This window comes from Aquarana catesbeiana, linkage group LG10 (assembly GCF_042186555.1).
Source record: "Aquarana catesbeiana isolate 2022-GZ linkage group LG10, ASM4218655v1, whole genome shotgun sequence".
Taxonomy (NCBI): Eukaryota; Metazoa; Chordata; class Amphibia; order Anura; family Ranidae; genus Aquarana; species Aquarana catesbeiana.
This window is the reverse complement of record NC_133333.1, coordinates 55,472,964-55,489,713: the sequence shown is the minus strand read 5'-3', so window position 1 is coordinate 55,489,713 and position 16,750 is coordinate 55,472,964. Positions and strand designations below refer to the sequence as shown.

Below are 16,750 nucleotides of genomic sequence, written 5' to 3'. Positions count from 1 at the left end.
GGGGGATCGAGGATGGAAAATGATCTGGGGTTCCTAGTAGATAATGGACTCAGCTATAGCATGCAATGCCAAGCTGCAGTAAGCAAGGTTAGCAGACTAATAACATGTATTAAAAAGCATATTTACTCAAGAGATAAAACTATTCTGCCGGGGCAGAATCTGCCACCTGATGCCGCGTACACACATTTCCGTCAGCATAAACTCTGACGGTCTTTCTGACGGCGTTCCCACGGAGTCCCGCCGAAACGGACTTGCCTACACACGATCACACCAAAGTCCGTTTGTTTAGAACGCGATGGCGTACGACGGGACTAGCAAAAGGAAGTTCAATAGCCGGTAGCCAATAGCTGCCCATGCGTCGTTTTTGGTCCGTCGGACTAGCATACAGACGAATGGTTTTCCCGATAGGAACTGATTCCGTCGGAAAGATTTAAAACATGTTCTATTTCTAGGTCCGTCAGAATTTAAAAAAAAAAAAAAAGTCAGATGAAGCCCACACACGATCGGAATAGACGATGAAGTGATTCCGTCGGACCTTTTCTGCCGGAAAGTCCGGTCGTGTGTACGCAGCATTACTCATAAGCCGGACATATATCCACAGACACACCCCCTCCCCACCCCCTCCCTCCATATTCCCTCTACCCATCATCTACCCCCCTCCCCATATAGTCATACATTGGCTTCACAGATGGCATTTTAGTATATGACCATTACACCAAGATCGTATGATAATATCTAAACGGGGCCGAAATAACCAAACCACTATGTAGAAAGCATAATACAATCAGGAGACCGGTAAAATGACAACTTGAAGTCAGGCAGGCGAAGCCTCCACCCACGCACACTTAGATCCCGACAGGGGTGTGTGGGTGATGCAGCTACATACCCGATCTCACTGAGAAACTTTCGGTACAAGTCAGTACAGAGTCCTCCAAGAGAATCTACAGCACCCTTTCAGTTCAAGAACCTCTTGCAGATTTACAGGTTCCAGCCAAGTTTTGAAGTTATTACCTGATTATATTTCTTCTGCATTTTATAGGTATACTGTTAATAACATTGCATTTCAACAGTGCATTTCAAGTTTGTAATGAGATGTAATGATATTTAGCTCTATGTCTGATTATATGTAATGTGAAAATTCTTCAATAAAAACATTGAAACACAAAAAAAAAAAAAAAAAAAACTATTCTGCCACTTTACAAAAATCTGGTTCGTTCGCATCTTCAGTATGCCATCCGGTTCTGATCACTGGTCCTCAGGAAGGATGTGCTTGAACTGGAGAAAGTCCGGAGAGGGCTACAAAGCTAATAATCGAGCTGGAGGACCTCAGTTAGGAGGAACAACTACAAATATTAAACTTATTCTCTCTGGAGAAGAGACGCTTAAGAGGGGATATAAAAGTGATATACAAATCTTTCATTGGTGACTCTAGCATTGGGAAGTAACTTTTTAACCACTCCAACTCCGGAAGGTTTTACACCCTACATGACCAGGCCATTTTTTGATATTCGGCATTGTGCTACTTTAACTGGCAATTGTGCAGTCATACAAAACTGTACGAAAATTAAATGTATGTCATTTCTTTCACACAAATAGAGCTTTCTTTTGGTGGTATTTGATCACCACTGGGTTTTTATATGTTATTATATAAATTAAAAAAGACCGCAAAGTTTGAAAAAACAAACAAACAATATTTTTTACTTTTTGCTATAAAACATGTCCAAAAAAAAAAAGTAAAAATCGAATTTCTTCATAGACTTAGGGCCTATAGTTACACATCAGGGCTACTTTTTGCAGTCTTATGCCGCGTACGACCGGTTTTGCCGTTGGAATAAACTCCAAAGGTTTCTCCGACAGAACTTCGACGGAATTCCATTCAAGTGGTCTTGTCTACGCACGGTCAACCCAAAGTCCGACCAAAGTCCGACCGTCCAGAATGCGGTGACAAACAACACTTACGACGAGATTAAAAAAAGGAAGTTCAATAGCCAGTAGCCAATAGCTTCCGTCTCGTACTTGCTTCAGAGCGTGTGTCGTTTTTGGTCCGTCGGAATAGCTTACAGAGGAGCGGTTTTCTCGATAGGAATTGGTTCCGTCGGAAATATTTAGAACATGTTCCATTTCAAGACCGTCAGAATTTTCGGAAAAAAAAAAAAGTCCAATGAGGCATACACACGATCGGAATAGACGATGAAAAGCTTCCGTCTGACTTTTTCTGTCGGACATTCCGCTTGTGTGTACATGGCTTTAGGTCTTTTTGACACAGGCGGTCATCCACCTAAAATGTACAATACAACCAGAGGAGATTGTTCACATGCTGCAGCAACAGCAAGTTTAACATGACATCTGTAAAACTTGCCCATTATAATCAAAGGGGTCATGCCAAATGTTTGGCTCACCGATGTATCACATTAGCCCCAATATAAATTGTTCTTCACCAAAAAAGGCACTCGTGAGGCAGCAGAATTGTTTTGGCCAATGGGAACCTAGCCTTAAAGTGTATATAAACTTGAATATTAAGTTTCTCTTACTTGCTCTCTTTTGTTCTGTTAAATATACCATTTAAAGTATTTTATGAAGTACTAGATTGTTACTGTTTACTTGTACTATCAGGCTGTGTCAGGTCAAGGCAATCATAACTCCTGCTTAAAGTGATATTAAAGGATCTTTTTTTAAATAACAAACATGTTATACTTACCTGCTCTGTGCAATTAACATGTTATACTTACATGCTCTGTGCAATTAACATGTTATACTTACATGCTCTGTGCAATTAACATGTTATACTTACATGCTCTGTGCAATTAACATGTTATACTTACATGCTCTGTGCAATTAACATGTTATACTTACATGCTCTGTGCAATGGTTTTGCACAGAGCAGCCCCAATCCTCCTCTTCTCAGGTCCCCTGCAAGCACTCCTGGCTCCTCCTGCCTTCGAGTACCCCTCCTAGCAAGTCGGGGTACTTGTGTGGGCTTGATCTGGAGCTGCACTGTGTAAGCCTACTGACATACACAGTGTGGATCAGCCCTGCCCCCTGCTCCCCATCACTGGATTTTATTGACCGCAGCAAGAGCCAATGGCTCCTGCTGCTCTCACTGAGTCCAGTGAGGAGAGAGAGAAAGAACAGCACCGCTGATCTCAGGCACAGTGCTGGATCGAGATCAGGCTCAGGAAAGTATTTCAGGGGGAAGCCTAAAATGTGGGAAACTGAAAACGTTTTTTCACCTTAATGCAGAGAATGCATTAAGGTAAAAAAAACCTTTAGCCTTTACAACCACTTCAAATCCAGTGCTGGTAACAGACACCTAGGCCTCATTCACATGGGCATGCCAATCTGTAGGCCATGAGAAGGGCCTTCTTCAGCCGCTCTGGATGCACAAATGTTCTGTGCAGGGGCTTGCAGGAAGCCTGTTCAAATCAACGATAAGCCAGTTGTAAGACAGGAAGTGTGTTACTGGCTGAATCACAAGGTGGAACTAAAGGGAAAAAAATCTTTAAAAAAAAAGGAAACTTATACAACCACCACATTTAAAGATTTGGTAAGCTGCAATATATTACATTTTTAGTTTTGGGTTTTTCATTAAAGTGGTTGTAAACGCTTATGCCCTGTACACACGACCGGTTTTGCCGTCGGAATAAACTCTGAAGGTTTTTCCGATGGAATTCCGCTCAAGCTGTCTTGCATACACACGGTCACACCAAATTCCGACCTTCAACAATGCGGTGACGTACAATGCGTACGACGGCACTAGAAAAAGGAAGTTCAATAGCCAGTGCGCCACCCTTTGGGCTCCTTCTGCTAATCTCGCATATAGACGAGCGTTTTTTCCGCTAGTAATTTGTTCCGTTGGAAAAATATAGAACATGTTCTCTATCTAAGTCCATCTGAATTTGACGGAAAAAGTCAGATGGGGCATACACACGGTCGGAATATATGATGAAAAGCTCCCATTGGACTTTTTCTGAGAGAAATTCCGACCGGTGTACGCGGCATTACAAACCACTTTTCACTACAGGTAAGCCTATAATAAGGCTTACCTGTAGGTACTGTGGATATCTCCTATACCTGCACAGTTTAGGAGATATTCCCTGTATCAGCAAGTGCCGACGTCATCAGCACATGCGCACTGAAGAAACGGCTCGTTCGTGCCGTTGCTTCAGCTGATGTGCCGTGACCGGCGGCTCCATAGTGCATGTGTGGGAGTGACGTCTTTGCGGCTCCGGCCAATCACAGCACCGGAGCAGCGATACCCGGAAGGAACATGTCAGAGACATGTCGCCGGTCACAGCGGGGTACAGGTAACACTGCACCAGCTTCGATCTAAGATAAGTATTTCATAATGAGCTAGTATGCTCATTATGCCTTTGTCTTGCAGGGTTTTTTTTTTTTGGATGGGTTTACAACCACTTTAAGCTTATAGCATCACGTCTCTCTGTTTTCACAACAACAAAACCTTGTTATCCATGTAATGATTATGAATATCAGATGAGGTGTCTCCTATTATGCAACACATTTTGCTGGCAGTTTTTTTTTTAGAATTCTCTACAAAAGCAACACATGTTCTCTGTACATGTTGTACAGAGGTGTAATACAAATAAGGAACCCTATAAGAACTGCAAGTTGTGCATAGTGATGGTGCTGTTATGATAGATATTTTGTAATTGCTTGTGAAAATTATTTTAGCAGGCTGCGCTTGCCCTGCAGTTAACACCTCGGCATGTGCCTTTCTGAGAAGCTGCTTTATCACCTACATGTATATGTGATCTTATCTCAACTTCCTTCCTCTGTACAGCTCAGTTGTTCAGTATAATGCCGCGTACACACGATCGGATTTGCAGACGGGAAATGTGGGATGTGAGCTTGTTGGCGGTAAGTCCGACCGTGTGTATGCTCCATCGGACATTTGTTGTCTGACTTTCAAATGTTGGCTAGCATGTTCTCAAATTTTCCGACAACAAATGTGTGTTGTCGGACTTTCCGCTCGTGTGTACACAAGTCCGTCGGACAAAAGTCCAAAGTACAAACACGCATGCTCGGAAGCAGAAGCGGTCGGTCTTGTAAACTAGCGTTCGTAAAGGAGAATTAACATTCGTGACGTGGCAAATTATGAAATCTCCAAATACAGCACACATTCTCTTCTTCTATAATGGGATAATAATGAAGCTGCTTTGCTGGTGATACTGATGGAGTTATTGCAAACAAATTTTCAAAGGCTTTTTTTTTCTAGTGATATCAAGAATAATATTATTATGCTTTTTTTTTTTTTTTTTTTATTTGGGCAAGTTACCACAACACCATTATCCCGTAGTTTTTAAGAACAAACATACAATTATGTTGGTTTCCCTTGTCAATTTTACATTATATTTTTTAAAATGTGCCTACTGCCTACTCCCAAACTGTCATTTGAAGTAAAACACATAGCCAAGTATTATTCTCCACAATTTTATTTATTGTGCATTAAAATAAATAAATAAATAAATAAATTAGACATGGTATCTGCCAATAGAAATTAACCAAAAAGTGCATTCTATGCATCCAAAAATATAGAAAAATTACCAAATCAAATCATTATTCAACCCAAAAAATATTGTCAAAGCAATAACTCCAAGGCCAATAATAAATAACACGTTATCTCCTCCGATTCCGCAACATGTCTGGTTGACGAACGCCCGTTCAAAAATGAACTGAAAAGCGCTAAATGAAAATCGATAAATGAAAAACGCGAAAAGAAAAGCGCGAATCAACACTCACCAAACTTCTACCAACACAAAATTAGTAGAAGGAGCCCAAAGGGTGGCGCTAAAGAGCTGAAAAAACACATAGTACGTCTAGTACGTCACTACGTTCATAATTGTTGGCCAACATTTGTGTGACCGTGTGTATGCAAGACAAGTTTGAGCCAACACCCTTCAGACAAAATTCCACGGTTTTGTTGTCGGGAAGTCTGATCGTGTGTAGGAGGCTTTAGGGTGTACAATACTGAAGCTGACAGCTCAGGCAAGAAGATTACGTACTTCACAATAATAGGGCCGTGTATTTCAATTATTTAAAGAGGAACTGCAGTCTGCTCACATAATTTGTAATAAAAACATCTTTGCCATTCTGAAGCTTCCCTCCAACCACTTTGCATATTATTTAAAATATACTGTGATTCTGTACTTGCCAAATATGCTGCAGAAATCCCCCTCCACTGAGTCTGGTTACACACACTTTTTAATTGTGGGCAGCTGAAGCTGCTGCCTGTTCACTTCCTGGGTTTACACAGACACACACCTCCAGCTCTGCAGCTTTCATTGGCCCTCTTATGACTCATCCCCCCTCCCTTTCTGGCAAATTCTCACAAGAGTGTGAGACAGAACTGTTCATGATGTCATAACCCTAGGCTTTTTACCAGACAAGAAAGAGGATTTGGGCTGTATAAGGTATTTACTGGCAGAAAAAAATGTTTTACTATCCAAAAAATGACTGCAGGTCCGCTTTAAGAGTAAAGAAAAAATGAAACAAAAACTAAATCTGGTAAAATATCAGTTGCCTATGTGTACATTCTTGTAATTTTCTGTAAAAGATATACCCTATCAAATTAGGTCTGCATGAAAAGAAGGGATCCACTGCCAGATGATCAATTCAAAAGTCAATGCTATGTGGGCGGGGTCTGGCTGTGCACATGCACGTGGGGTAACACCTCGCCCGAAGGCGTACTCACCAATGCCCGGGACCAGGCTCAGGCTGTGGTTATGTGAAGAATCAAACATTAAAGCAGTCGCCAACTCAGAGATGAGTCACTTGTGTGCAGTGATAAAGTATGGAGTTCCTCCTTAAGATGTTTTGCCCCATGTCATCACACACTTGTATAGCTCCCAACTGTCCCTGATTTCAAGGAACTGTCCCTGATTTTGAGGGGGCAGGACTTTTGTCACAGCACGCCTGAACATTTCAGACTGAGCTCCATTACACAGAGGGAGATGCCCACTGTGCGTAATCCAGGCACTGACTGGTGAGGCTGCATAGATGGGCACAGTTAGTGTAGTGAGGCTGCAATGATGGGCACGGTGAGGCTGCAATGATGGGCACAGTAAGGCTGCAATTATGGGCACAGTGAGGCTGCAATGATGGGCACGATTAGACTGCAATGTTGGGCACAGTAAGGCTGCGATGATGGGCACAGAGAGGCTGCAATGATGGGCGCAGTGAGGCTGCAATGATGGGCGCAGTGAGGCTGCAATGATGGGCACGGTGAGGCTGCAATGATGGGCACAGTAAGGCTGCATTGATGGGTACAGTGAGGCTGCAATGATGGGCACAGTGAGGCTGCAATGATGGGGAACAGTAAAGCTGCATTGATAGGTACAGTGAGGCTACAATGATGGGCATGGTGAGGCTGCAATGATGGGCACGGTGAGGCTGCAATGATGGGCATGGTGAGTCTGCAATGATAGACACAGTGAGGCTGCATTGATGGGTACAGTGAGGCTGCAATGATGGGCACAGTAAGGCTGTAATGGTGGGCACAGTGAGGCTGCATTGATGGGCACAGTGAGGCTGCAATGATGAGCACAGTGAGGCTGCATTGATGGGAATTGAGGCTGCATTGATGGGTACAGTAAGGCTGCATGGGTGGGCACAGTGAGGCTGCATGGACTGGCACAGAGGCTGTATTGATGGGCACAGTGAGGTTTCATTGATGGGCACAGTGAGGCTGCATTTGATGGGCACTGGTGAGGCTGCATTGATTTCTTGTATCATGTCCACAGTCTCTGACCATCTCCTATACCATGCCTGCAGCCTCTGACATCTCCTGTACCATGCCCACAGCCTCTGACATCTCCTGTACCATGCCCACAACCTCTGACATCTCCTGTATCATGTCTGCAACCTCTGTCCATCTCCTGTACCATGCCCACAACCTCTGACATCTCCTGTATCATGTCTGCAACCTCTGTCCATCTCCTGTACTATGCCCACATCCTCTAACCATCTCTTGTATCATGTCTGCAACCCCTGACCATCTCTTGTCTTATATCATGTCTGCAGTCTCTGAGGGAGTCTGGAGAGGAATTAAGAGTGGGAGCGCCACAGGGATAGGGGTCATGGGAGAAGTCAGGTGTGTGTGGACTGTGGAGAAGAGACTATAGGAAAACCAGAGCCACCAAGCTGGAGCCGACTGACTGAGCCCTGCAAGGTGCACCTGAGAGGAGGTCAGTGACAGCGCCGCCAGGCCAGTCTAAGGGGGGGTCACTGATGAAAGGGGAGAGTGAATACAACATTGTAAGGTCTCTCCCTTATATCAGTAACCTGCCCCCCCTTACCTTAGTGTATTCTTTCTGCGGAAGGTGGTCTCTGGTCACCAGAGCCCCCCCCCCCACACACATTCCCGGAGTCCCAGGTGTCCCCCTTGATGAGTGCTCCGCTTTTAACACTTTTAACTGGAATTTGCTGTTATATATATATATATATATATATATATATATATCCCTAGCCCTCTGTGCTTTCATATCTGTCTTATCTATATATAATACGCTCTTCAAATGTGCTTTAAAATGCAAGCATTTGTGGGTTTAACTAATCTTTTTTTTTGTATAATTCTCCTTTAAGGGGGTGTGGCGGGGGGGGGTGTACAATGCCTACATACTTTTGCTAATAGGTGTCCCTCATTCCCATCTGAAAAAGTTGGGAGGTATGCACTTGTACTAATGTATGTGTTGCATTCAGTGCCATTGCCCACTCCACCAGTCCAGCGTACCTCTGTTATCTCACTTCCAGTAACAAAATGGAGTCCTGCTGAGCACATAGCAGGCCATTAACTCTTCCCTTCCCACACCTAGTGATCAGGCCTTAGCTCTCCGTAATGCTAGTCTGTTCCTGGTGATCGGGGGAGATGAACAGCTAGGGAGGGAGTCAGAACACCGACCCCCTCACTACTGGAGGATCCATCACCTAACCAAGTACCACACCAAACAACTGGTTGCTGTAGCTGTTCTTCCTTGCCTTGCGAGTTAACCTTTTGTAATGGTGGTGTTACACATACTCCATAGTGTTGTTACAGACCCCGTTTCTTTAAGAATACACCAAGACCCAACTTACACCCCTTTGAATAACTTCCCACCAGACTTAAAATGATACTAAAGTCTAGGTTTTTTTTTTTCTTTAAAAATAACAAACATGTCATACTTACCTGGATCCTCCTCTTTTCGCATTCCCTTGCCGCAGCTCCTGGCCCCTCCCTCCTGCCAAGTGCCCCCACACCAAGCAGCTTCCTATGGGGGCACCCAAGCCAAGTCACAGCTCTGTGTGTCAATTCAGACACGGAGCCGCGGTTCGGCCCTGCCCCCTCTCTCTCCTCATTGGGTCACTGACTTTGATTGACAGCAGCGGGAACCAATGGCACCGCTGCTGTGTCTCAGCAAATCAGGAGGGACCGAGGCACTTGTGTACATCGCTGGACCGAGATGGGGCTCAGGTAAGTGTAGCACTACCCCTGTAGGAGCCACTGGTGAATATTGGTTATCTCCCAATCTGCACAGCCAGGCACACACATTTTCCATACACTCTGAAGTCAAGAAGCAGTCCTTGCAGCTTTGTTTTTTTATATTAGGGGGGTTTGAACTTGGATGGGGAGGGATTAATATGGGATGCCCATCTGATCAGCAGAAACTCTTCAGGGGCTCAACCTATATACATCCGGTATATACACACTCCTTTCTTCTCCAGTACACGCTTGCTTGTAGAACTACAATTCCCAGGACCAGCTAGCACTTTGGTTTTGATCCAACACAGACACAGTCAGATCCTTGTAAATGCCCTTTGCAGGCAGAGATCCCGGGCCCCTTTTGGTGTAGCAAAAAGAGAGGTCTTTGGTGCTAGCTGTCCTTCTCTGTGGCTACTGGTCTCAGTACCACTTCTTCAGACACTGCCAGCCCACACGGCTGCAGCTGCCCCTTTCTCTAGCCCTTCTGGCTATTTCTCCACAGTCCTCCCAGACTGACTCTGCATCCATCTCAGACTGCTTGCTCCTAGTCCCTTCAGGCATGCCTCTCAGTCCTCTGACTGTCACACTCACCAGCCCACATGGATTATTCCCTGGAGATTTGCCCCACAGTGTTCTCCTGTTGTCCTCTCCTTGCTCCCATGCTTCCTGGTCAGGATCCCTCTGTGTGTCATGAAGAGGGGTCCCTTCCGCACCCGAGCCCAGGCCTTGGTTCACCCCCCAAGACTGGGGAGCTACTCTCCAATGCCCCTACAGCCTTACACTCCATCTCCATCTTTCAACTGAACTTCACACTGCCCCTGCTGGGCTGACCCTGAGCATTTGAAGGGGGCTACCCCCTGCTAACCCTTCTGTTGGGGATTGGTCAGAGCCCTCAGAGTACTCCAGCTAGCTCCTCCTGGAATCCTCCTATCTGCTTCTGGAACCTTCTCCAGATTTCCAGCAAGCAGGGGGGAGTTCACCAGAGAAGCTACTGATAAGTCATCCAGGCTACCTGAGTCACACAAACCCTGACTCAGAAAAAAAACACATAGGCTTGGCCGCCAGCAAGCCTGAAATTTACCTACACTAACAAACCAAAAATCCTAGCACTCTAGCAACACAACTAGGGGGTGCTACACTAGGGGGCTGAGGGGAGCTGCTGCACACAGAAGGTTTTTTTATCTTAATGCATAGAATGCACTAGGTTAAAAACTTTCTGTCTTTACAATCACTAATGCAGTTGAAACAACTTTACTGAAAGTTCAGTAGAACATGTGTAACATGCAATAACATTCTCAACTTAAGTACACCTAACTGAGGCTGCCCCATGTTACCTGAACAAGCGAAGTTATATTGGAAATAGTCTATTCTTGGAAAGACTCAAGCGGAGTAGTCCATGTACTTGATATGTCCTGATGGATCGGTATCCAATGCTGGAGCACAGGTCCCAGAAACCCCTGCAAGTGTCCCATCTTCTCTTATGTCCGAAGCCCCATTGATCTGGACCTCTTTTCTTTTATAACACACGAGATGGAGGCTGGACCCCAGAAAAAGCCTGAAAACACATACAGGGAAGCCTTAACCCCTTCCCCCTCCCCAGGCAGCCAAGCTAGCTAAGCATGCATAGGCCACCTGCCTACAATTATTGTTTAATTTTGGACACCAGTTCACAAAAAGGATATTGGAGAATTGGAGAAAGTGCAGATGAGGGCAACCAAACTGATAAGAGACATGGAAGAGCTCTGAGGAAAGATGAACTGAAGAAACGATTACGGGGCGGGGTATGATCACCATGTATAAATACATAAGTGATTCATATAGTGAACTTGGTGTAGAGTTATTCACTTTCAGGTCTTTATAGAGGACAGGGGAGGAAAAGAGACTTAAACTTCACATATGGAAAGGCTTCTTCACAGTAAGAGCTGTGAAAATGACAAGTAGACTCCCTCAAGAATTAGTTCTGGCTAGCTCAGTAGTTTGTTTTAAAAAAGAACTGGATACATTTCTAAATACACAAATTATAACTGGATACGAACATTTATATGTAATAACATTAGGGGTAGTTGATCTAGGGAAGATCTGACTGCCTCCTAGGGAATTTGGAAGGATTTTTCTCCCTGATGGACCAAAGTGGATCATGCTTTATTGTTTGTTTGTTTTTTGCCTTTTTCTGGATCAATTGTGGGTATAGGAGGTTGTGTATGTAGCAGTTTTCTATTTTATTTTTTATTTTTTTTGGTTTACCTAGATGGAGTTTTTCAAGCTGAATATGTATGTAAATATGTAAAAGTCCATATATCCTGTATTCTTGACAGTAAAGTGACAACCAGGGGAAAGAAAGTAGCTAATGCTCAGATCTGGTGGTAATGCGGCGTACACAGGGTTGGACTTTTCGGCTACAAAAGTCCAACAGCCCGTCCGACAGACTTTCAAAGGTCTTTTGGCGGACTTGTGGCGGACTTTCTAACGAACGGACTTAACTACATACGATCACACAAAAGTCCGATGGATTCGTACGTGATGACTTACGACCGGACTAAAATGAGGAAGTTGATAGCCAGTAGCCAATAGCTGCCCTAGCGTGGGTTTTTGTCCGTCGGACTAGCATACAGACGAGCGGATTTCTGGGTCCGGCGGAGTTACAACGTAAAGATTTTGAAGCATGTTCCAAATCTAAAGTCCGTCAGATTTGCGACTGGAAAAGTCCGCTGAAGGTCCGGTGAAGCCCACACACGATCGGATTGTCCGCCGGATTTGGTCCGTCGGCGTCCGTCGGACCAGTCCGGTCGAAAAGTCCGACCGTGTGTACGCGGCATTAGAGTTCCAATATGACATGACCTCCCGGACAGATATTTCAAGGTACCACAAGCAGGTTTGCAGAGCTCAATGGCTGTGAAGTGGCATTGCTGGTAAATTAGAAGGTTTAATCATTTTGTCTACACTACCAAAACTTCTCTGAATTCAGCTTAGTCCAAACTATTGCTCAAAATTGTCCTGTCAATAATTTGGTGATATGAGAACACCAACTGCTGAAACTTATGAATGTGGAGGGAGAATATTCTCAGTCCCGCCAATATAGGTTCTTTTCTGTACCTCGGACAGAAAAAGGAAAGCTGCTTTGCATTAAAATCTGCAGCAAGAACTTACACAGAACTAGCACATAACAGAACTTTAACTAACCCGGTGTGGTATGATCCTGGAGGTGCCTGCCATAAGTCCTACTGCCAATTCTGGACCCTAGTAGTAGCCACAAGTTACTCATTACATTATGGTGGTGAGGCTTTGTTCACACTTGTTTTTATTGCAGAGACATGTGCACAAAAACGTGCTGCTCTTTTACAGACGCACAGTGGTGATGTTAATTCTTAATGGCACCCCCACTCCTTTTGCTAATGCACTCACTGCAGTACCATGTGTTTTGGTATGGCGTGACTTTTAAAATGGTGCAGGCCTTTTGCCTGTTTCTTGAGCATAGGGATAGCTCACTGAAATGAATAAGCTGCCCTAAACACGTTACGCTGGAATGCAGCCGGCTAAGCAAAAAAAAAACAAATTGATTTCTCCATCAATACATTTTTCTATGGATATGGGAATCCTCCCCACGGTGTCATTGTATTCTGACAGCAGGGCAACTACCCCCCATCCCCCCCCCCCCCCCCCCCTCACCTTCAGAATACACAGATCAGCACAGCAGCCAATAGAAAATTGACCAAATGAAAATTTCCAGTAGTCCTGTTCTGAGAAGTCAATCGATAGATCAACTTTTTATAAATTAAAAATTCCATACATGGATCAAAATTTGAACAGTTCCTACCGATCTGGCTGAATTTCATTTCAGTCCTAGGTAGGTTGCTAGGATGTATATAGTTTAGTGTGGTCCAGTGGCGGACCATATGGGGCGCCCCCCCCCAAAGCTACTCATTATAAAAAAATTTATAAACAATAATAAAAAAATAAAAATAAAAAACGATGCCGGACACATAGATGTATGGGAAGCATGACGTGCTGCAATCACCAAAAAAAAATTTGAAAAAAAAATAATGGCCCTTTAAGTGTGTGCAGGGCGCAGGACACACAGCTTCTATGGGAAGCATGATATGTTTGCAATCACGTGATTGCAAGCAAGAAGCTCTATTGTTTCCTTCAGAAAGTCCTCGGGGCGCTGAGCTCTGCACCCTGAACACTCCCTATATAGCATTGTTCCCTGCTGTTGTGTGTGATTGGCTGGTCCTGTGCCTTCACTTCCGGTTTCTCTGAGGGGGGACATCTAGTGTAAAGGAGGATTCTGATGGGGACATCTAATGTAAAGGAGGTCTCTGATGGGGACATCTTGTGTAAAGGGGCACTCTGATGGGGACATCTAATGTAAAGGGGCACTCTGATGGTGACATCTAATGTAAAGGAGGACTCTGCTGGGACATCTAATGTAAAGGACTCTGATGGGAACATCTAATGTAAAGGGGAACTCTGATGGTGACATCTAATGTAAAGGAGGACTCCGATGGGGACATCTAATGTAAAGGAGGACTCTGCTGGGGACATCTAAAGAAAAGGGGGACTCTGATGGGGACATCTAATGTAAAGGAGGACTCCGGTGGGGACATCTAATGTAAAGGAGGACTCTGATGGGGACATCTAATGTAAAGGGGCACTCTGATGGTGACATCTAATGTAAAGGAGGACTCTGATGGGGACATCTAATGTGCATGAGGACTCTGCTGGGACATCTAAAGGAAAGGGGGACTCTGATGGGGACATCTAATGTAAACGAATACTCTGATAGGGACATCTAATGTAAAGGAGGACTCTGCTGCGGACATCTAAAGGAAAGGGGGACTCTGATGGGGACATCTAATGTAAAGGAGGACTCTGCTGGGGACATCTAAAGGAAAGGGGGACTCTGATGGGGACAGCCAATATAAAGGAGGACTCCGGTGGGGACATCTAATGTAAAGGGGGACTCTGATGGTGGCATCTAATGTAAAAGGGGACTCTGATGATGACATCTAAAGGAAAGGGGGACTCTGATGGGGACATCTAATGTAAAGGAGCACTCTGCTGGGGACATCTAAAGGAAAGGGGGACTCTGATGGGGACATCCAATATAAAGGAGGACTCCGGTGGGGACATTTAATGTAAAGGAGGACTCTGATGAAGACAGATAATGTAAAGAAGGTCTCTGCTGGGGATATCTAATGTAAAGGAGGACTCCGGTGGGGACATCTAATGTAAAGGAGGACTCTGATGGGACATCTAATGTAAAGGAGGACTCTGCTGGGGACATCTAAAGGAAAGGGGGACTCCGATGAGGACATCTGATGTAAAGCAGGACTCTGATGGTGACATCTAATGTAAAGGAGGACTCTGATGGAGACATCTAATGTAAAGGGGGACTCTGATGGTGACATCTAATGTAAAGGAGGACTCTGAAGGGGACATCTAATGTAAAGGAGGACTCTGATGGGGACATCTCATGTAAAGGGAGGTCTCTGCTGGGGACATCTAATGTAAAGGAGGACTCTGGTGGGAACATCTAATGTAAAGGAGGACTCTGATTGGGGCACCTGCTGTAAAGAGGGACTCTGATGGTGGCATCTAATGTAAAGGGGACACTGATGGGGACATCTAATGTAAAGGATGACTCTGATGGTGACATCTAATGTAAAGGAGGATTCTAATGGGGACATCTGATGTAAAGGGGGGCTCTGATGGTGACATCTAATGTAAAGGAACACTCTGATGGGGACATCTGATGTAAAGGGAGGTCTCTGCTGGGGACATCTAATGTAAAGGAGGACTCTGGTGGGAACATCTAATGTAAAGGAGGACTCTGATTGGGGCACCTGCTGTAAAGAGGGACTCTGATGGTGGCATCTAATGTAAAGGGGGACTCTGATGGTGGCATCTAATGTAAAGGGGACTCTAATGGGGACATCTAATGTAAAGGATGACTCTGATGGTGACAACTAATGTAAAGGAGGACTCTGATGGGGACATCTAATGTAAAGGAGGACTCCTCCTTTACATTAGTTGCCCCCATCAAAGTCCTCCTTTACATTAGTTGCCACCATCAGAGTGCCCCTTTACATTAGATGTCCCCATCAGAGTCCTCCTTTACATTATATGTCACCATCAGAGTGCCCCTTTACATTAGATGTTCCCATCAGAGTCCTCCTTTACATTAGATGTCCCAGCAGAGTCCTCCTCAGTACCTGCTGCCATGTGGTCTCAGGTTAGGGACCCCCTGAAACCCGGACACATTATTCAGTCCGGACTGTGCCTTCCTTACAAGTGCATAGGCTCCCTCCCTTCCCTCTCCTGCCTCTGAGCAAGTGAGTAAGCTAAGGTAAGGGGGACTCTGATGTAAAGGGGGTCTTTGAGAATCATGATTTAAGGGGAAATGCTGGGAATTCTGATGTAAGTAGGGGCTTTGGTGAGCAGAAACCCCCTTACAGTCAAGTGCCTTAATGTGTTCGGGTGTGGCATGAAGAAAAGGTGGCAGCCCTATCTCAGGTTGAAGGCCTGTAAGTTGGGGGGCTGACCCAAGTGTTCTGAAGAGCTGACTGAGGAGAGCCTGTGCCGAAGAGGATCTGTTTGAGACTCCTGTGAGTACAGACTAAAGATCTTGGGGCCTGGTTCAGGCTACCCCTCTGTGCTAGGAGAGTCAGCTACTGGGTACAGCAGAAAGGGGATACTGACTAGTGTCCTGAAGAGCAACAGTTCATTCGTCTTACAGAGGACTTGCTCAAGAGTGCATGTTGCATCAAGTAGGAATCCCACAGTCAAAGAAGTTGTCCTCCATGTAATTAGTTGAATCTGGAGTATCCCACCACATTCCCTTCTGTATCCAAGCTCTTAATAAAACATCAAAAACAACCAAAGCCTCTAGATTGATTATTCAAGAAATGAGCCTAAGTGTGTGCTTGGCTGTGGAAAATACTGTGTTTCTGGCTGAAGAGTGGAAACAAAAGGGGATTCTAGCGCCTCCTACAGGGGTGGTGATACACATGTATGGGCAGCTTTAGAGGTTTTCTGTATTGTTGTAAAGCAACAATATCAGCTAAACATTCACCTTCAAAACACAGAGGTTTCATTGTGTCCAAGCACTGACTTCCTACTCAGCTAATCGTGGGAATGTGTCTTTTGTTTTGTCCACTGTTCAGGAGGTGTGTGACAAATTGCTTTTTAACTTGACCAAATGGGAGTACAATAAGGACACTCAGTAACTTTCCATTTATTAGATACATTAGTTATGCATTTTTTATTATTTATAATGCA

General features: G+C 44.7%; 1 protein-coding gene across 1 annotated transcript in view; it reads left to right on the top strand.

Annotated features, from left to right (window-relative positions):
- Positions 1-16,750, top strand: part of LOC141110700 (cathepsin D-like) — a 105,161-nt gene that overhangs the window by 593 nt on the left and 87,818 nt on the right. The window lies entirely within an intron of this gene.